Here is an 18801-nt window from a genome sequence, read left to right on the forward strand (position 1 = left end):
CCTTTAAAATATCGCCCTCCACCCATGTCATGGCCCCCGCTGCTCACACAAGCGCAATCGCGAAAAACGAAAATAGTTACACTAACACCAGTGACGATCACTAGAGCGTTGCAAGAGCACGCCTAATAGCAATGAGGTTTCACTGCCGATGGAAACTGGAGCGCGAATGGCACACGCACACTGCACGCACAGGACGCGAAACGTCCGCGCAATACGCCGACGACCTCTCTAGCGCACGGCGTATTGAATCACTGGTGAACGAACAGCGCGAGTGCTCCTCAGTAAGCAGCGGTGGTCTCCCGACGGCTCCGAGCAGTGACGCAGTTGACGAAATGCCCGTGCGATCGTGGTCGAGCGCGTTGAAATCAATGCACGCAACAACGAGAGTTTTGCAGCGAATTCCGCCTGAGATATGAGTGAACGGCGCCAACGTAAGCTTGTGAGCACGATCAAAAACAAACTCGAGCAGTTGAGAAAAGTACGCCGCACCACAACTGCTACGCCGCGGTCGTCTGCTACCGCCCGGCTTGCAAGCAACAACTACGACGCCGTTGCTAAGCTGCCCGGACTAGGTGGCCTCCCGATCGCGAAAAAGACCACGTGATTTCCTCCACATTTTTCTCCCATGGTGTTGTGTGGAAAGGGCCTCTCCTCTCTTTTTCCTTCCTCCATGTGATAGCCCCAGTGTAGACTGGGTGCGTTGAAATCCCCAATGATCACCATGGTTCATTGTTAGCCGATTTGAGAGCACGATAGAAAATTTCGCTGAAAGTAACACGCGGCTTATGCGGGGGGCAATACACATTAAGTACATGTATTGACGGGTCGCGGCGCCTGAAAGGCAGAACCCTCATCATGGTGTATTCCTGCTCAGTCTCCAGATCCAGATCGACCTGAATCGCGGTGTATGCTTTATGCACCAGGATGCAGGTCGAGGGGCCCCCCTGAAACGAGCTATACCCAGAGAATTTAGCATCATTGCCGGGCTATAGCCGGGCTCTTGCAAAGCAAGAAGCGCCGGCATGTCACCAAGGGACTGCAGAAAGAGCTAGAGATGTGACCGTTTTTTGTAAGCTCTAAAACCCCTGCAGTTCCATTGAATGATTTCGAATTGGTCTAATTTTTTTTTAGCTTTCTGAGAAGGTTTGCCAGCCATACTGATGTTTTTATTTTACGGTGCTGTGTAGCCAGTCGGTTCGGGGGCCGGCGCAGCCCCAGGTAAGGGCTGCATCAACGCCGCGGCACCTCTTGAGTCACCCGCGCAGCGGCGGCGCGCCAGCTGTGCGCCGTGTGACGTCACTTCTCCTCGCGCATGCGCAGTATGGCCTTTCGTCAGCTCCGCGAAATGGCTCGGCGACTCGCATAGTGTTGCTTTCGCAGCAAAAACATTTCATGCTTTCGAAAAGGAACACCGCTGCGTAATAACGTCTGCTGGCTTAAGCTGGAACCGCATGGTGCGATTTAGGGTGCGATTTCCGCGCGGATGGTGGGACGCGCGCGTCATTCTGACGCGTGCCCAGCATAATTCATCACTAAATCACGCCACCGCGTGGTTCTACGCAAAGTAGAAAAAAACGCCTCGCGCGGCGCGTCCACCGACGTCACGGCCGGCGTCCACCAATCAGCGTGCAGTCACGTGTCATTTTGGTTTGCCAACAGATGGCTCTGCTGTCCGGGCATCTCGGCGGAACCTTTTTGGCGGAACTTTGTTGTTTCGTCGGCAGAGCTGGCTTTACTGGTGCGATTGATAGGACGATCAACATCATCTGGACCCCGGCGCACGAATCTGTCAGCGGTAACGAGGCGGCCCACAGTGCAGCTCGAGATCTTTACCTCTGAGCTGTACAGGAAGGGTCGGCTCAGGCCGAACATGATAGAGAAGGGCGATTAATCTCGTATGAAGAGATTACAGAACACTACAGGCAATGCCGGAGGTGTTTTCCCCCACCAAACACGGCGTTAAATAACAGTCGGGCGACGGCGTGGAGACGCCTGCAGACTGGAGTATACCCAAACCCAGTACTAAATAAACATATCCGATCGGACTGCGAGGACGATAAATGTAAAAAGTGTGGGGCGAGAGGAACCCTCGACCATATAATTTGGGAGTGCCCTTACTCCCCAGGCAGGGCGCAAAACATTAGCAGTAGGGAAGCCTGGGAAACCTTGTTGCGGAGCTCGGACCAGCTCCAACTCACCGCCGTCCAACTGGCAGAAGAGGCCGCCGGCGAAACCAACCCGGCCAGCATCGACTGCGACCATCCCGTGCGGCTGGGCCGCTCCTAAGTCCCCTCCCCAGTAAAGGAAGGTGAGACAGAGCGGCCCAGGCGGTGTGGTCCTTATCTGTTGAACAATAAAAGTGTTCAACAACAACAACATACTGGTGCGCGCGTCCAAGGAGCCACGTGCATTCACGCATCGTGTTAGTTCGCGAAATTAAGTTTGATAAATACACTTTGGAGGAAACGTCGCTGTATAATTACATGAAAATTGTTTTTATTGTAGTGTCCTGTAATTTAAAGGGCATACTATATATGCGGTGACAGAGATAATTCATCTCGTTGGGAGTTATGTGGTCTTGCAACCCGGAAAACGCGGCGCGATAGCGCCGCTACATTTTATTGCGAAAGCCAGGTGTCGCCTCTTCGCGGTACCGCAGCCTACCCTTCACGGTCGGTGGTCGGTCATGTGACTACTGACGTCATACCAGAGGGAGAGATGGGGCATCAAGTCGGCTCTTCAGCGCGCCGCAGCTAGAACTTCGCGGCCGGTCGACCACCTGCGAACGGTGGCAAGCGATTGACGTCATAAAAGCAACAAGAGCTTGCAGGCCTTGCTGCGGTGATGGATGTGTGTTGCAGCGTGTGGTATGACGTCATCCACAGACATCCAGGCGCTATCGGGTGTAGAGAAAAGCAGCGCCTGCTCGCCGGTTCTTCGGAATAGCTATGTAAGACTCCATTGTTAAATGGAGTGCTCCATTGTTAAAGTGCTCCATTGTTAAATCAGTGCCACATCATCGGACGTAGTCGTGATCAACTAACCCGAGAGATTATAGAGGCACAGAACATAGCATCACTGGGTAGCACTTGTGTAAGCTCACCGTCTATTTCATTGTCAAAAAAAGAACTTGCCTTCCTCAGGGTATCAACGTAATCGTGCACTTATCTTCTTGGCTCTGTTAGTTTAGGCAGCTATACTGTGTAATATCGCACGTGCAGTTTTCTGCCGTGTCATAAAAGCGTTCGAGAAATGTTTAAAGCACTTGCGGTTTTACGAAATAAACAGTTGGAAGTAGCGCTCGTCCCTGTCTGTTCCCTCTGCGTCCTTGTTGTTTTAGCGCTTCGAAAAATGTCAAAACTGCACCAACTAGGCCGATCCGCTACCCTTCAGAACTACATTTTTAATGCAACAAATAGAGACGGAGTTTGTGCATTTTATGATGTAAAAGAACTGAAGGTGATTTCGCCGACAATAACACGCTCAGCGACGCCATTTCATACACGTGCAACGCGAGAAAGCAAACTCACCGAGGTTTCAAAAGCCTATCTTTGACGCTCGACGTTTCGAACCGCAATGCTGATTCAGAAAATTTAAAACTGGGCTTACTTTCGATGTTGACGGCCTTCAATTTGGCAGTATAAACTTGCGTCCTTTAACCGAATATTACAAAGTGGTTAACTAATTTTAGTTAATTGTCGCCTCTTAGTTGAGGTCTATAACGTACGTACATATACGTCCGCCTTGCTGTACAATCCACCTGCACAGATCGTACCGATGTATATCTCACGGGTTTTAATACAAAAATCTGTAAAGGTTAAAAAAAATCCTCCTGTATATGCATTCGTTACAGTCGCCCTCGGACTTCTGCAACGGCATGCAGATACTAGTGCACTGGTGGAGGCGTTGCGTTACTTAATACAACAGTTACTGTTCGGGAGGCTAAACTTATTAAAGGGCCCTCTCATTTATTGTTTCTGTAGGCTTGCAGTGTTTTAAAGTTTGTGCGTTGTGTGGACAGTATTTAAGCTGTGCAGAAATCTAGAGATATACCGCTGAATGGGCCATGTGCGCCATATGTTCTAAAAGTTTTTTTTTTTTTTTTTGAGAGGTGGGAGGACTATTCCAGCATTCCTTTTCTCTGCACCGAAACATGGCTAGGAGTTTGGTTTCTCGCTACTGCGGCAGGCACCCTGTCGGTTAAATGAATAAAATTCCGAATCGTCCGCCACAACGTCTCTCTTATAAACCACATAGAGGGCGAAAGTGGCGGGAGTTTGCTTCCACACGATTTCGGGGTAGGGTATACGCGTACGTCCGCCCCCACAGTTCCTGCCTGAGTGGACGCAACGTCGACGCCGTGCAGCATGGCACGCCGGGCATTTCGAGCAAAGCCATGCAGGCGCGGGAGCAGTGCGCTCGGCGCGCAGTTCCTGGTCGGACCATCTGGGAGACGTCGCCGCGGGGCGACCTCGCCGCAGGCTCCACTCCGCTTCTCCTCGCCGATGGCTTGCAGATGGGCGGCAGAGACCGTTGGACTGAATGCGGGTGCTAGCACGCGGGCGGAAGAGTGGCGCGGGGCTCCTGCGTGGGCAGGCTCTGTGTTATCGAGTGCTTAATAGGGTCACTGACTGTCCCGAGAGCGGTACACGAAAATATACATGCGCAGTCAATATAAAGAGCGTTAAAAAATTAGGCCTTCGCGACTGAAAGAAGAAAAACGCGATGGGTAGTACACGAACGATGTATTTGCGCGTAGGATGCGCGACCCGGCAAACACAAGGTGAGAAAATAATTGCCACCCTAATTAACTAAAACCATTTGTCGAACATTTTAGTCACTGCAGTCAGAGTACATATTTATACTAGAAACTTAAACCCGTGCCACGCGCGCACAAGAAATGGCAGTACATGCTTAAAGCCTTAAGTTTGTTAATGCCATTAGTTTCGGAGTTGGTGCTACACGTCCACATTTGATGTCATTATACGAAAGTCATGATGACAATAACGCTTTCAAGGCAGCCAAAAATTTCACCTGAATATGAACAGTGCTAATTAGCACAATATATGGAGTGCTGTTCAAATTTAATATAAAAATTATTTCGCAGAAAAATACCGCTGTTCTTGCCTGGCAAGTTGAAAAAGTAGCCGTAAACTCGCATGTCGGTACACAAGTCGAGAGTATTTGTCACTAGTGCTGGTAAAAATGGCACCCTTCGCATCGAAAATGCTGTAGAGGTGTCTCATGTAACAAAAAGTTAATAATTAACCATTTGCTACTGGTTAGGAAGTTGTTACTAAGAAAATATAATGCTTTTCTGCGTGTGGAATGGGGATGAGGGTACGCATTTCCCGGGAGAAAGAGCACTGGCGAACTCAGTAGGTTGCGAATGACAGTAAAGCTAATGCCATTAAATTTATCCGTGTAGCACCACATGAATGTCATTAAAAGTTAAAGCGGTAAGCACTTAATGGCATTAAATTTGCCCGTGTGGCACGGGTATTAGAGTCGGTCGCATTGATAGATTATATCTACAGTTGGTAGAACTCGCGCAGTGTTGCGAAATATTTGCCTCCATATTTTCCATTTCAGGCTGCGCAATTACGCATGCGAGGCGATGACTTTACGCACAAAGTTCCTTCTGATGTGACGCGGCTTTTGTGTATATGCCAACGGTGTAGACGAATATACGAAGCTGATAACTGTTCCCCTTTCACTTTCGACTAGAGTTATCGATGAAACACCGCAAACAACAGTTGGGTCACACCAGGGAGTACGTTGACGCTGATCGCAACTGTCTTGCATATTTAATTATTCGCACTGAGATGGGACTTTGGTGGCAAATATCTCGTAACAAGGACGTGCTACGAGCTACCAAATGAAATAGCCTGCGAATGTGACCACCTCCGAGTTTCCAGCATAAACGTACACGCTAGTTGCAGTGGCTAAAACAATTATAATTGATTTCGGTTGGTGAGGAGATTGGCGATGGCAGTTATTCTCTCATCTTGTGTCCGCTTGGTGGCATAACTTACATACAAATACTTCTTCTGTGCTCTGCTCATCGTTTATTGTTAAAACATCCTGTAGCTTAATTTGGAGCACCCTGCATTGGCGCATTGTACGTGATTTCCGGTAAGCGGGTTGCTCAAGATAGCCCTTCATTTACTGCTCTCTGCTTCGTTTTTTTTTGCTTTAAGCGTTTCCGCAAAACATAAAAATTAGAATATTGTTTTGTGTCAAATAAAGAAAGATGGGGAGAGGGGGCGGGGACATGAAGGACACTGCCGCCACAAGGCGAGCTGTAACAGGCTCTTTAAAATAAAAAGTAAATAAATTTCTCGGTGGGCTGCCAATTGAAAGATTTAGCGTAGCGGAGACGTATGCTGATCTACCGGATTCCAGTTGCGCACGCGCAGGGAAGAGGCGGGGCCAGGCAGGGCCATTCCGCGTGCGCAGCTGACGTCCGGTAGATCGGTACACGTCTCCGCTGGTACGTCTCCGCTATGCTAAAAGTCTATAATATCCCAGATGCAACATTCAGAAAAAATAGTTGGAGGCAATCACACGACCTGATGCGGCGAAGCTGCGACAGCAGGGGGGCGCTTGCCTTTCACTTTACATTGTCTTCCCATTGTGGTTTCGCCGTCACTTTTTCTTTCTGGTTCTGCTTGGGCTTCTGGTAGGTGAAGGCTTCTGGAGGGTCGGGTGGACGGAGAGTGGAAGTGTGGGTGGGCTCATGGTATGCTCCTCTCATGGGCTTCTGGTAGGTGAAGGGTTGTAGAGGTGTGGTGGGGAGGTGGGCGGACGGTGGCGGTTCTGGAGGGAGGAGGCTTCACTCTTTTGCTCTCACACGCCGATGCTGGAATGATCATGATGGTGGATCATGAGGTGGGTGTTTTGTGGGCTTCTTCATGGGATTCTTTTAGGCAGAGTCTTCTTAAGGCTGGAGGTTGGGCCCGGGGAGGCGGGTGGAGGTTCCGCTGCTTTATTCTCGCACGCCTCTGGAGGCTTTATTGCTTTTGTGTCACATGCAGACTCCGCGATTTTGCAGAATGGCACTACTGCTTTTGTCTCAGTAAAACCAATCTAAATTTAAATAAAGAGAAACTGCGCGACTTTTCACCTCACTTTTTGAAGAAGCGGCAGTGATTGCTGCATCACTGAAGGACGCAGAGATGGAACAGTAGCTTCCTGTAGATCGGGGCGGTACAAGTTGTCACCTTTAACAAGCATAACACTTAACACGTCAACAGGCAAGAGCAGGGGCTAATTGGTGTTTCATACTGAGGAAATCGCGCTCAGTGGTACAGAAAGACGTGAACACAGACGGACGAAGCACGTACTTTCAACTGATTTATTTCAAAAGATGTGGCGCTTTCATACAGAAAAGGATGACATGAAAGAGTGCAGAAATGAATAAACAATTTGCATCCGAAAAACTACCTCCGACTTCCTATATATAATCTGGTCAGTGACCTCAACCATTCTATTTCGCAATCTTGGACGGCTATTGACGGTGCGCTGATGCGGTGTGCTGATGCAAATGGAATCCTCATCATAACTACCCAGCCACCCAAGGTCACGCCAAAAGAAAATCCGAAGAAATACCCTAACCTCAACTAAACGACACCAGCCTAGGTCACGCGAAAAAAAAAAAAAACTGAAAGAGAAATTATCCAAGCCTTCAAGATCAGGTCTATTGCAACAAAAAACCGCATCAGCACGCCGTCAAGAGCCCTCGAAGATTGCGAAATAGAATGGTTTAGGCCACGGGCCAGATTGCGGATAGGAAGTGAAAAGTTGTTTATCGGATGCAAATTGTTTATTATTTCCTTCTTCATTCTTTCATGTCATCATATCTCTGTATTAAAGGCCAAATCCTTTGAAATAATTCAGTTCAAAGTACGCACTTCGTCCGTCTGCGTTCACGTCTTTCTGTGCCGCTCAGCGCGATTTCCTGAGTAGCTTAACAGGTCTCCTTCCGGAGCTATTATAGCGACTTCCTTCTCTTTCTGGCCAAACGACGACTATATCCCTTTCCTGCGCATACCCACTAGCATATCTTCTTTTCTTTTTAGCACTTTGTGAAAATAACCTTCGCCTCAGCCGTTTTTAAATCCCAAAGCATCTCGGTGGTAGCCTCATTTCCTGGTAGATGGAGGGCCTTACGCCACAAAAGAATATGCTATTTCCCGGTCTTGCATACAGCAAGAGAAAATATCGTCTTTGGCGGCAAATTTTTTCATGTAACTTTTTGTCATCAAGCGCCCAGCCCTAGCCTCGAAAAGTAAACTTTCATTGGAGCTGTCGAGAAATGACTTCCCTTTCAGTTCAGTATTTGGCCGTGCCAAAGAGTTTTAACGTCAGTTTACCTGGCCTGTTATTTTGCAATTGAAGCTCATCTGAGTCTCAAATCTATGTGTTTGAAGGTCCTCCCACAGCTTGTCCTTCCCTTCGCCATTATCATTTACTCGCGAACCACTGCGGTCTCCTCCACATAGTATCGACATTGCAGAGGTATAAGTATACCGAAAGCTCACGCTGCCCATAAGTAATCCCCCATGACATAAGTTCAGTGGCGTTCAGTTCCAGTATTTGAAAACGCGTGCACTCATTGCGCAGGAACAATCAAGGACAACTAAAGGGGGAATGGAACCAGGTCCACTCGAACATAGAGAAAACAATTAGATTTATAGCCGTCGCTGAACGTACCCTTAAGGCTTTCGCGTTAAAATGTGGCGGCACTTGATGAGCGAATGCACTCACGTAGAGTGTGTATGGAGAAAAAAAGAAAACAAAACAGGAAATCAAAATGTTATTTTTTTTTTACCATGCGGGCTGCAAAACTGCTTTCTGTTTGCTGAACGTCAATCCTGTTTTTCCAGTTCGCTTCCAACAAATAATCTTGTAAGACCTGTAAGCGCACACGATTCCATTTTAGATGTCAAGTAGTTTTTTTTAGGTTTCAAATTAGAAGCCCCCGGCTTTCTCACGGTACTAAAAACAGGGATATCCCAAGAAAGGTTGTACAAGGTAAAAAGAAAAAATCCACTGAGGGATGAACTTGAAGAAGTCTAATGCTGAGCGCTGCTTGGCCTCGATCTTCCAGGATCTTCCAGGCGAATGCATGCCACTTTGAGGTGTCTTCACAGCTAAAGTATCTCGACGAAAAATGCGGTGAGTTTAGGCAGCGAAACATTGAGCTCATCCAGAGTTAAAAAAGGCACTGCGCCCCCTCCCTTCACCCGTTTTCTTTTGCAGCTGTACCCCCTCGAGCTTTGCACCAGGTGCGTGCCGCAGCACCCCTAGTGACGCCACTGCAAAAGTTGTGGGGCGCAAAAAACACGAAGTACGAAGGAACGAGACACAGACGTTAACTTGTGGTGTGTGTCTCGTTGTCTTGTGTGTCTCGTTCGTGTTTCGTGTTTTTGCGCTACACAACCTGTCATCAACTACCCACTTGCCCCGGTATCCACCATTTTCACTTAAAGCAACTTCCAATTTCCCTCTGCGTGAGGCATCCGAATGTTTCACTGCTGAAACTCACCGCATTTTTCGTCGAGATGCAGTTTTCATCGAATGGAGCTGGCCGTTCGTGTAGCGATTCTCCCATGTGCCGAGACTCGCAAGTTAAAAAGTATTGCCTCCCTACGGCTGATAAAAATGTGAGCTGCGAGGGACGCCATCGTGGAGAACTTTGGAGCCAAACTTCTGCTAGCTGAGATTTCCTAACGAGCACAAAAATCTCAGTGCAAGAGCATTTTTACATTTCGTTTCCGTCGAGATGCGAAGCTCTGGATTTAACCTTCGGCCTCTTTCTTTACGGCAGAGCGCAAAAGCCACTGAATCACAACGGCTAGCTGTCTTCTGTCTTCCCGGAAGCTCCTGATTGGCAGTAGTATACTATGGTGACTCTCTCAATTGTTTGGGCCTACATGGCAGCATCTATGGTAGCTGTGGCTGCATATCTCGTTCACGACTTTGCGCGAGAGTAGCTGACGTTGTCCGCTAACTTCACGTTGCCCACAGTATTTGCCGACTTCTCAGCCGTTGCCTCAAGTAACGGGCCACTTCTGCGAAGCTTTATCCTGGCCTCAGCAACAGATACGCAGCAGTCTTTGGGAGGAGTCGCACCGCACTGCCGCAGACCGTATACGTTCGACAGCAGCCAACCGCTGGCAAGCGCCATTGTGCTCCACTTCGGTTGAAGGTCTCCTGGAAGCCCGCGCGGGTTCCGCCGCCGCTTCAAGACAGCGGGGTCGGCGAGTGACTCCGGCCATCAAAATAAACAAGCCCTCGACGAAGAAGAGGAAGGCGACGCAGCGTCTAAAACGATACAGAGGACGATGAGTATGGAAAGTATAAAGTGCACAACTCCTAATCGTCGACGGCCGGCATGAAAGGCGGAAGAAGGAAGGGCTTGGCACGACGTCCAGAGCAGTCTCGCTCGAGCCGGGTGCGGATGAGCGGGTGGGGCGCCCCGAAGTGCAAAAAGAAATCTCGGCAAGTGTGGGGCGGCTCATGTCGTCGCCTCGCGCGCTCCGCCAGCAGCGCAGCGCCCGAGGTCAGGCCGCGGGGGTCAAATCCGCGCACTCTCGAATGCGCGATTCGTTGACGTCGCCTCGTTCTTACTGTGCTGTGCCCGCCGTCAACCGGGGACGACGGCCCCCTACCCGAGCAAGCCCGAGGCTCGCCGACTGCCCCACGGGTAAGCCCGCTGGAAGAAGGCTTGTGGGAGGTTTTTGCCTCAACCGCGTGTACACTTGAGGAACAATATTGAACAGGAAGGCACTGTTTCACGCAGAACACACTCTGCGCCAGTCATTTCTTTCTTTTTATTTTCGTTTGCCCTGAAAACCTTTGAGGACGCTTCCGGAAATCCGCTCCGACGGCGTCGTGGGAAGAGGGACCATCTGATGCTGTTTGTTTCGCCACGAAACGTTTCCCGCAAGACTCATACTTCCGTAACTTCTCTCAGGCGTCGGTTCCGCAGTGAAACGAGCGATTTTTTTTCGGTCCTTTCACTGTGGCAAAAACATTTGTGCTACGGCCGCTGCTGCACTGCGGAGGTGCCTGCGAGTTTGAAAGCGCTAAGAGAGTTGCTCGTGCCTCCATAGCAGCAACGTTAGTATTAATCTGTGCTTGTCGCTGTGCCGACGAACTGCGATTGATTCGATGGCGTTACGGACATAGACGATAGTTCGTCGGCGCGATTGAATAGTTGAATAGAATCAAACGCGTTCCACAACTTCAGTTGCATGTTTCATTCGTTACTTCGGAATAAGCACATACTTTAATACATCCTGTGACAGACGGGTGTATTTGCGACGGCCGATAGTTGAACGTTCCAAAAGCAGTGACGGCGTTAAAGTTGTCTCAGAAGTGTAGAGCGCACCGAAGGACGCAGCACATAAGCAAGACAGTCAAGCTTACTAGTCACCCGAGCGTCGCATTTTACTGGGATGAGCGCTGTCTGGTGAATTATTTTCACATTGGATGCCTTCAACACGATGCTGCCATATAGCAACAGGGGATTTGCGATGGCTCAGTAGCTTTTACTGTAATTTTCCAGTGAAATCGGTGCTACGAACTGTTTAAAAAACAGTATTTGCCTGCCTTGTAAGACAATCATTTTGCATACCTAAATTAGGCATGGGTCTAGATCGGAGATATGCTGTAACTTACCGTTGTCATGCACAACATGGGGTGCCATTGTGCGGTGCCATCCATTGTGCGGGTTCTGTTTGGGCGTTCTTTAAACATATTTGGCGTACCAACGCGATATGTGGCTCCATGTAGAGACACATTACATTGAACTAAGTATATGGCGCCACTGACGCATCAAAATGAGCTGTGTAGATCGGTGCAGTGAAAGCATGCCGAACTGAGTGGCCATGTCCATGCCAGCTAAACTTGGAATTGCTTTGCGCTAAAAAACAGTTTGCTCTTGATTCCGTAGTTTCGGCCTTGGTCTGCTTACTGTCTTTTTGCTGAGCGTGCTCGGCTTTCTTCTTCAGAGTTCACTCCGCAATTGCCTACGGTCGTGCCGAGTAACCAAATTCGGGCATAGCAGCAACGTACAGTATTGGTGCTCGAGCCCGTGACGGAGAGCGAATTAAAACATATTTGAATAAAACTGCAGCGAGACGTCTACGTTACTTCGGTACAGTTAATCTGCGGAACGCGCTTCGTTCTGATTTCCTGTTTCTCTCTACTGTCCCTGTTTCTCTCGAGCTAAGCCACCCTCCAAATCATGACTCACCAACCAGCCCAAACTTCCACTTTGCTTTTTATTCTCTTCGCGGATCGTTGCGTTGTCTTTGAGAGCTTTACAAACTGTGCTTAAATTACGCTAGAAGAAAAGTAGGACGTCGACTTGCTCCTTTGAGGCACGACAAGAGACCTGCATAAGAAAATAAACGGATAAATGCAAATGGTGGCTGTCTTTATCTATACCTACTTATCATGCTGTCCATTTTGCACTGCTTCTTTGCGAAAGTTGGCGAGCGCTATGCCAGCTTCCATAACAGGCGGCTGTCGTGGCCTTCGGCACCCATCTGCGTTGCCTCCACATCGCGGCGTCCAAGACACGTTGCACTGTGCGCAGTTATGCCTTTCTGCTCAACATCCCGGTGGCACAGTTTATGACTGCAAGGCACTCCAAGGGCACGTAGATTCCTCGTCGTACGGGCTGCACCAATAATGGGGAAAAAAAGCCGTTAGCAAGTTCAGAGCTGTAATAAAGCTATCGAAAGGAGCGGTCAGGCAACAACAAAAAGACAGGTGAGGTTGACAAGCTCATAAATATTTGAAGTGAAGAACTTGGGCAGCACCTTTTGCATTACGTTGCCACATTTTTTTTTTCTCTACGAAGCGATCTCTCTACTTTCTGCATTACTAGCAAGCTAAAGGGCACAAGAAACACCTGCAATATTCGCGATCAGCGACCAACCACACTTTCGACAACTCTTTCAAGCGCTGAAAAGTCTTGTAAATTCTACAGCTTGTTGTTCAAGTTGCGTTTAAATTCATGCGGACAGAGCCTTACAAACACTAGCTGTCACGCAGCACGAAAGTGCATCGCACAACTGCGCGGGGTTATCCAACGGTACCGCCGTCTCATCACACCCTTGGCTTCCATCTGTTAATTTTTTTCCTTTCACTGAGTGTAATCCGTACTCAAAAGCCTGCTAGCTGTCGGTTACGTGTCAAGGATACTGACCTTTTTTAGTTAAAACCGAATTTCAAAAAGTGAATTGGGCGCACTTTTACCGTTTTTTTTAACCCCTATATATATCGTCGGTAAGCATGTTTGCAAACTCCCGTTCACATGCCCCCTCCCCCCCCCCCCCCCCAGCTCTGTTGACTTGAGGCATCACTTTTGAACGCCGAAACATTGTGCAAAGCTCAATGGAGTATCCATTGCAGGGATGCCGGTAAAGAGCACTTTTGATACGAATTATTCAAATGCAATCCTAAAATGTTTATTCGCAAGTACTTAACTAAACGACCTCCGAATTTATGACATGCACTTTCATTTCATGCAAGGGGTGGCTGGTCGACATTTTCATGTGCTTAATGTTTTGATATGGCACTGCCTGACGACTGTGGTTAACGGGTACGCAATTAGTTCTTGCCAGAAAAAAAAAAAAAACCCGAAGTATAAAAAAAATTTGCTTAAGAAGAGACGGACTCCCGAGCTTATGAGCACCGCTATTTTGACCAACTTTGGTCGTGAATAAATTAAAATATATTGTGAGGAGGTGCCTGATAATTTTTACAGTAACGCCGCCGCGGTGGCTTAGCGGTTATGGTGCTCGGCTGCTGACCCAAAAGACGCGGGTTCGATCCCGGCCGCGGCGGCTAGAATTTCTTTGGAGGAGAAATTCTAGAGGCCCGTGTACTGTGCGATGTCAGTGCACGTTAAAGAACCCCAGGTGGTCGAAATTTCCGGAGCCCTCCACTACGGCGTCTCTCATAGCCTTAGTCGCTTTGGGACGTTAAACCCCATAAACCAAACCAAACCAATTTTTACAGTAAATTTAGAAGTGCTTTAAAGCGCGCCTAGTTATTCTCATCGATTTAGAAAACTTACTGTTTTGTCTAAAGTTTGTCAAACCTGGCGCACTGGACATTGCTTGCTAACTTTACAGGTAATTTCAGATAATAGACACCGCGGTAGCTCAGTGGTTATGGCGCTCGCCTGCTGACCCGGAAGACTCGGGTTCGATCCCGGCCGCGGCGGTCGAATTTCGATGGAGGCGAAATTCTAGAGGCCCGTGTACTGTGCGATGTCAGAGCACGTTAAGAACACCAGGTGGTCGAAATTTCTGGAGCCCTTCACTGCGGCGTCCCGCATAGCGTAAGTCGCTTTGGGACGTTAAACCCACATAAACCAAACCATTTCAGATAATAAATGAACAAGACCTGCCATGATTCTGTGCTATGTTCTACGTGAACTTATCTACCAACCGAAGTAAACTTAATCGACGTGTATTTATTCATGAAATATTGCTCGCAAACCTCAAGAAAATGCAGAACCCATTCATAGTGTGCAATATATTTTTATTGCGAATTGTGGGGTTTAACTGTTTCGCAACTGTGCCTATTGAGCATGGGTCACTGGTGTCCTGTGGATATCGCGCGTTATTTCAAAGCTACCGCTGCCCTTGCCGACTTGTTAGGCCATCAGTTATACACACAGTCTAAGAAGCCAACTGCAAGTTTTCATGTGATTAGTAATTTCGCTATGAAGCGCTGAATTTTGGTGCGGGACTGAAGAACATGGTGCGCAACTTTTCATAGCGAGCACGCCAAGCTTCCTGATAGCTGGACCCCTTTGCAAAAGACCTCGATGCCGTAATTTGGACCTCAAGGTAATTTTTTTCCAATGCTGGTAGTAGCTGTGAGCCTCAGGTTGTTGTCGACAGTACGGTTTTGTTTGGGTCAATGAGGACGGGAAGACATCAGCCCGAAACATCAACTGCTGTCTACCGGAACACATAGCTTCCTGTCTGCTTCTGATTTACTAATATTTTTGTAGTCCATGGTAGAGAGAGGGTGGGGTAGATGGTCCTTTGCGATCACAAAATGAACAAGAGAGGGGAAAACCTCAGGTTGCTTGAGCCAACGTTTCGACAAGGGGACTTGTCTTCGTCTGGGCGCCCAGACGAAGACAAGTCCCCTTGTCGAAACGTTGGCTCAAGCAACCTGAGGTTTTCCCCTCCCTTAATATTTTTGTAGTATGTCTGTACGCTTGTCTTGAGCAAACAGCCTTGAGCTAAAACCAAATGGCCATAAAAAATGTCGCAAGTGCAGTGGCCCGTAATTCGATGCCTTGCTCATTTACAAAAACGAGCTCCTATGATTACATCTCTGCTGGAGTAATGCCAGACTGTTTGGTGGTCTTCTTCCCCCCAGATTTATACCAACAAGGCATTTTACTGCTATTTTGTGCATGTTGGATGTCTGTATGTGTCTTTCAAAGTCAAAGATCTGTTTTCTGCCCAGTGGCCCATGAACCTTGGCTACTGAAGATTTTCTTTTGTAGCTCAAATCATTGTTGAAGTGAAACTATTTTTATGCATGGCCTTTAGTCACTTTAATATGAAACATTCCGTGCGCCCCCGCGACATATCGGCCAATGTTTTTCTTGCATGATATTCTCATATCTTTTGAAGTTTTGCTGTCTCTTTCAGTAAATTTTTGTTTTACGATTTCTTTTTGTGTATTGCAATTTCACGTGTATCGTTGATATCTGTATCATTCAGAAGCACATTTTTGTTATTTGCCATGTTTGTACATTCCCGAATTTTCCAATAAAAATACTCAGAGAAAAAGTAGCTTTTGTAACATCTCCGAGAGATTGCTTTTTTCTGTGAGGAAGCAGTGTTTTTTTGGAGCTTAAAGTAGTGGCAAGTGAGAGCACTGAAACGTTCAGGTACTATATGAAATAATACAAACAACGTTTAGTGCATTTCATAAATGTAAAAGTATATATTTTTTCTTTTGTTATAGGTAAGGTGATACCTTCTGTTATACGTCTTCAGTTTATCCAATAATTCTCACCCAAGTTGGCATTCGACAAATAAGTTGTCACATCAATGCCTAATGTTTCTATTTGAAATCTCTGCTAAAGAATAGCACATTCATTTAACTTAATGTTGATGTGCTGCATGTTAATGCAACAAAGACATTACTACAAAAAGTAATGAAAGGAATAAAAACTCAATTTTTTTTCCACGGTGAGAAAAGGGTTAACGCCCCGAAGCGACACATGCTGTGAGGGACATCGTAGTAGAGGGCTCTGGATCTAGTTGGATCACTCTGGGTTATTGAACGTGTGGTGACATCACACAGCGCCCGGGCGTTTTCGTATTTCGCCTCCACCGAAATACGGCGGCCACTGCCGGAAGCAATTTAATTTTAATGCTTATGAATATATAGGGTACAGTACCTGAACAGAGTAAGAAAAAATATTGAAAATTATCTTTTTTAATCGCCGTAAGAAGTTTTTGCTGTCCTGTGCTACCGAAACTGATTCTTTTGGAGGTGTAAGTTTCGGCATTGGTTTTAGCGTCAACATCGCCGCGATTTCAGGACTTTACGAGTATAGTGCTGGTACCGGCTAAGATGGGACAAAAAAACATTTCATGTTTAAAATGAAAGATATGAGCCGCCTCTTACGCAGCGCACGTGCGCGCCGCGTGTGCACACACACACACACACACACACACACACACACACACACACACACACACACACACACACACACACACACACACACACACACACACACACACACACACACACACACACACACACACACACACACACACACACACACACACACACACACACACACACACACACACACACACACAAGCACGCACACGCACGCACACGCACGCACGCACACGCACACACGCGAGCGCGCGGTATACGGCAAGAAATGAGGTAGTGAATACACTACACCCTTACGCTTCCTTGCGCAATATTTGTAACAACTGACTTTAGTAGAGGCGATTCCCCTAAACTTGAATTACACGTTTCTGCGTATGGCTTCTTTGTGTTCAACAGCTGGCTTCTCGGCAAAAGTATTTTTGCCTTGGTGTCAGAAATGGTACAACAGGCGCTTTTCTCACTGGCGCTAGATGGTGGTATGCCCAGCATGGCGTGCGATTACCTGCGCTTCCGTCAGCATACTTACCTGGTGTCGGGTCACCGGCGATCATGTAGGCCGGGGCCCCGTGTTGAGGCCTCCCATTGCACTGCGGTTGGCTGACGCACGCCACTACCCCTAATTGGGGCAGATGGGGCATGAAATTTTTGGTAGTGGGGCTCGGCGTACGCGCCAGCCCTCCCACGACAAAATCAAAAGAGAGACTGAGTAGCGCTTGATGCCGAGGGTAGTATATTATGCGAAGCATATTAACGTAGGTTTCCGGCCTTCGCGCGACGCATAATGTGACGTCACGTGATGACGTCACACCGGCTGCAGATGGGGCCTCATATCGCGCCGTCGCGCGCGACGCGGCGGCGGCGCCACCATCGCTGCATCACGTGATATGTGACGTCACGCCAGGGATGAAGCGGCGCGCGCCCGCCGTCGCGTCAGTCTCTGTGCCCGCAACCGCGCCAGCGTCTTTGCGCCGGGCGTGCATGCGGTCAAGATGCCTCCAAACGCTAAGGACGTTAATAATAAGAATGCAAAACGAAGGCTGCTTCGCATCCACTGGGCTTAACCTTGATAAGCCTCCAACTTTTTCTTTTAGAATTATGTCTCCTACCGGGTAGTCACACTTTCACATTAAGCCGAGCATCCGGCGCCACTCCCTGCATTGTCACGCTAGATACGAAATGGCTTCTAAGAAATGGGCGGCGTAGACTTGGGAACGTTTATTCCTGCTAGTTGGCAGGAAGCAAGCAGGTTACATACTGAGCGCAGAAGGCCCGTGCAAGTGGTTTGAGCTCGTCTGGCGTGCCAGGATACTGGTGGAAGATTTGCTCGAGCTGTTGCCGTGTTTGGAGTTTGCCTCCAGCCTGGTCGAGTAAATGTCGAAGGAGGTTCACGTGTTACGAGCGTTTGGAGTCCTGTTCATCTGGTCACAAATGATGTGCCAGCGCGCACGCGCGCGCGCGCGCGCGCGCACACACACACACACACACACACACACACACACACACACACACACACACACACACACACACACACACACACACACACACACACACACACACACACACACACGTGTGCATCCTTATCTTATTACGCGCGAGCCTGCATAGTGACTAGAAAAAGTGGTCGGGGTTTAAAGTAGTTAAACCGAGTACGCGTGCAAAAGCAGGTGTTCATTCTTCAATTGCAGGAGACAATTAAGCCCCGCCTGAAGGGTATGACGCGATAGCTTTAATGGGCTAATGCTCATATATGCAGGATTGCCCATTCTATATTTAACGTCCACAGATCGCGGAAAGTCCTCATACCACTATCAGCGCAGTAGCGCAGCAGTTAAGAGATGCCCCACTGCACTGGCAGGTGGCTGTTTCTAAGCTACCGGTAGGAATTTTGCGACCCATGTTGTTCTTCCCTAGCAGCCTCACGCAACCAATCATTAATTAAACATTAGTACAGCTTGCGCAACGCTCCTCCGAACTAAGCTCAAGTTAGCTTGGAGCACAAAACAACATGAGAAGATTCTTGCTGGGGTTTGTACGTCTCGAGTCGTGCTTTGACACTAAAAGAAACGCCGCTGATCCTAAGGCGACAAAACCGTTCTTGCGAGTTCAGCCGGAAGG

The 18801-nt window shown here is 48.2% G+C and overlaps 1 non-coding gene across 1 annotated transcript; it reads left to right on the forward strand.

Annotated features, from left to right (window-relative positions):
* The first annotated feature begins 17204 nt into the window (after window positions 1-17204).
* On the forward strand, window positions 17205-17365 carry LOC149352218 (U1 spliceosomal RNA). The gene has a single exon (XR_016291962.1). It is a non-coding gene; the product is annotated as a U1 spliceosomal RNA (small nuclear RNA).
* The last annotated feature ends 1436 nt before the right edge of the window (window positions 17366-18801 follow it).

The sequence above is a fragment of the Amblyomma mixtum genome, chromosome 3, assembly GCF_055824585.1.
Source record: "Amblyomma mixtum isolate Tamu chromosome 3, ASM5582458v1, whole genome shotgun sequence".
Taxonomy (NCBI): domain Eukaryota; kingdom Metazoa; phylum Arthropoda; class Arachnida; order Ixodida; family Ixodidae; genus Amblyomma; species Amblyomma mixtum.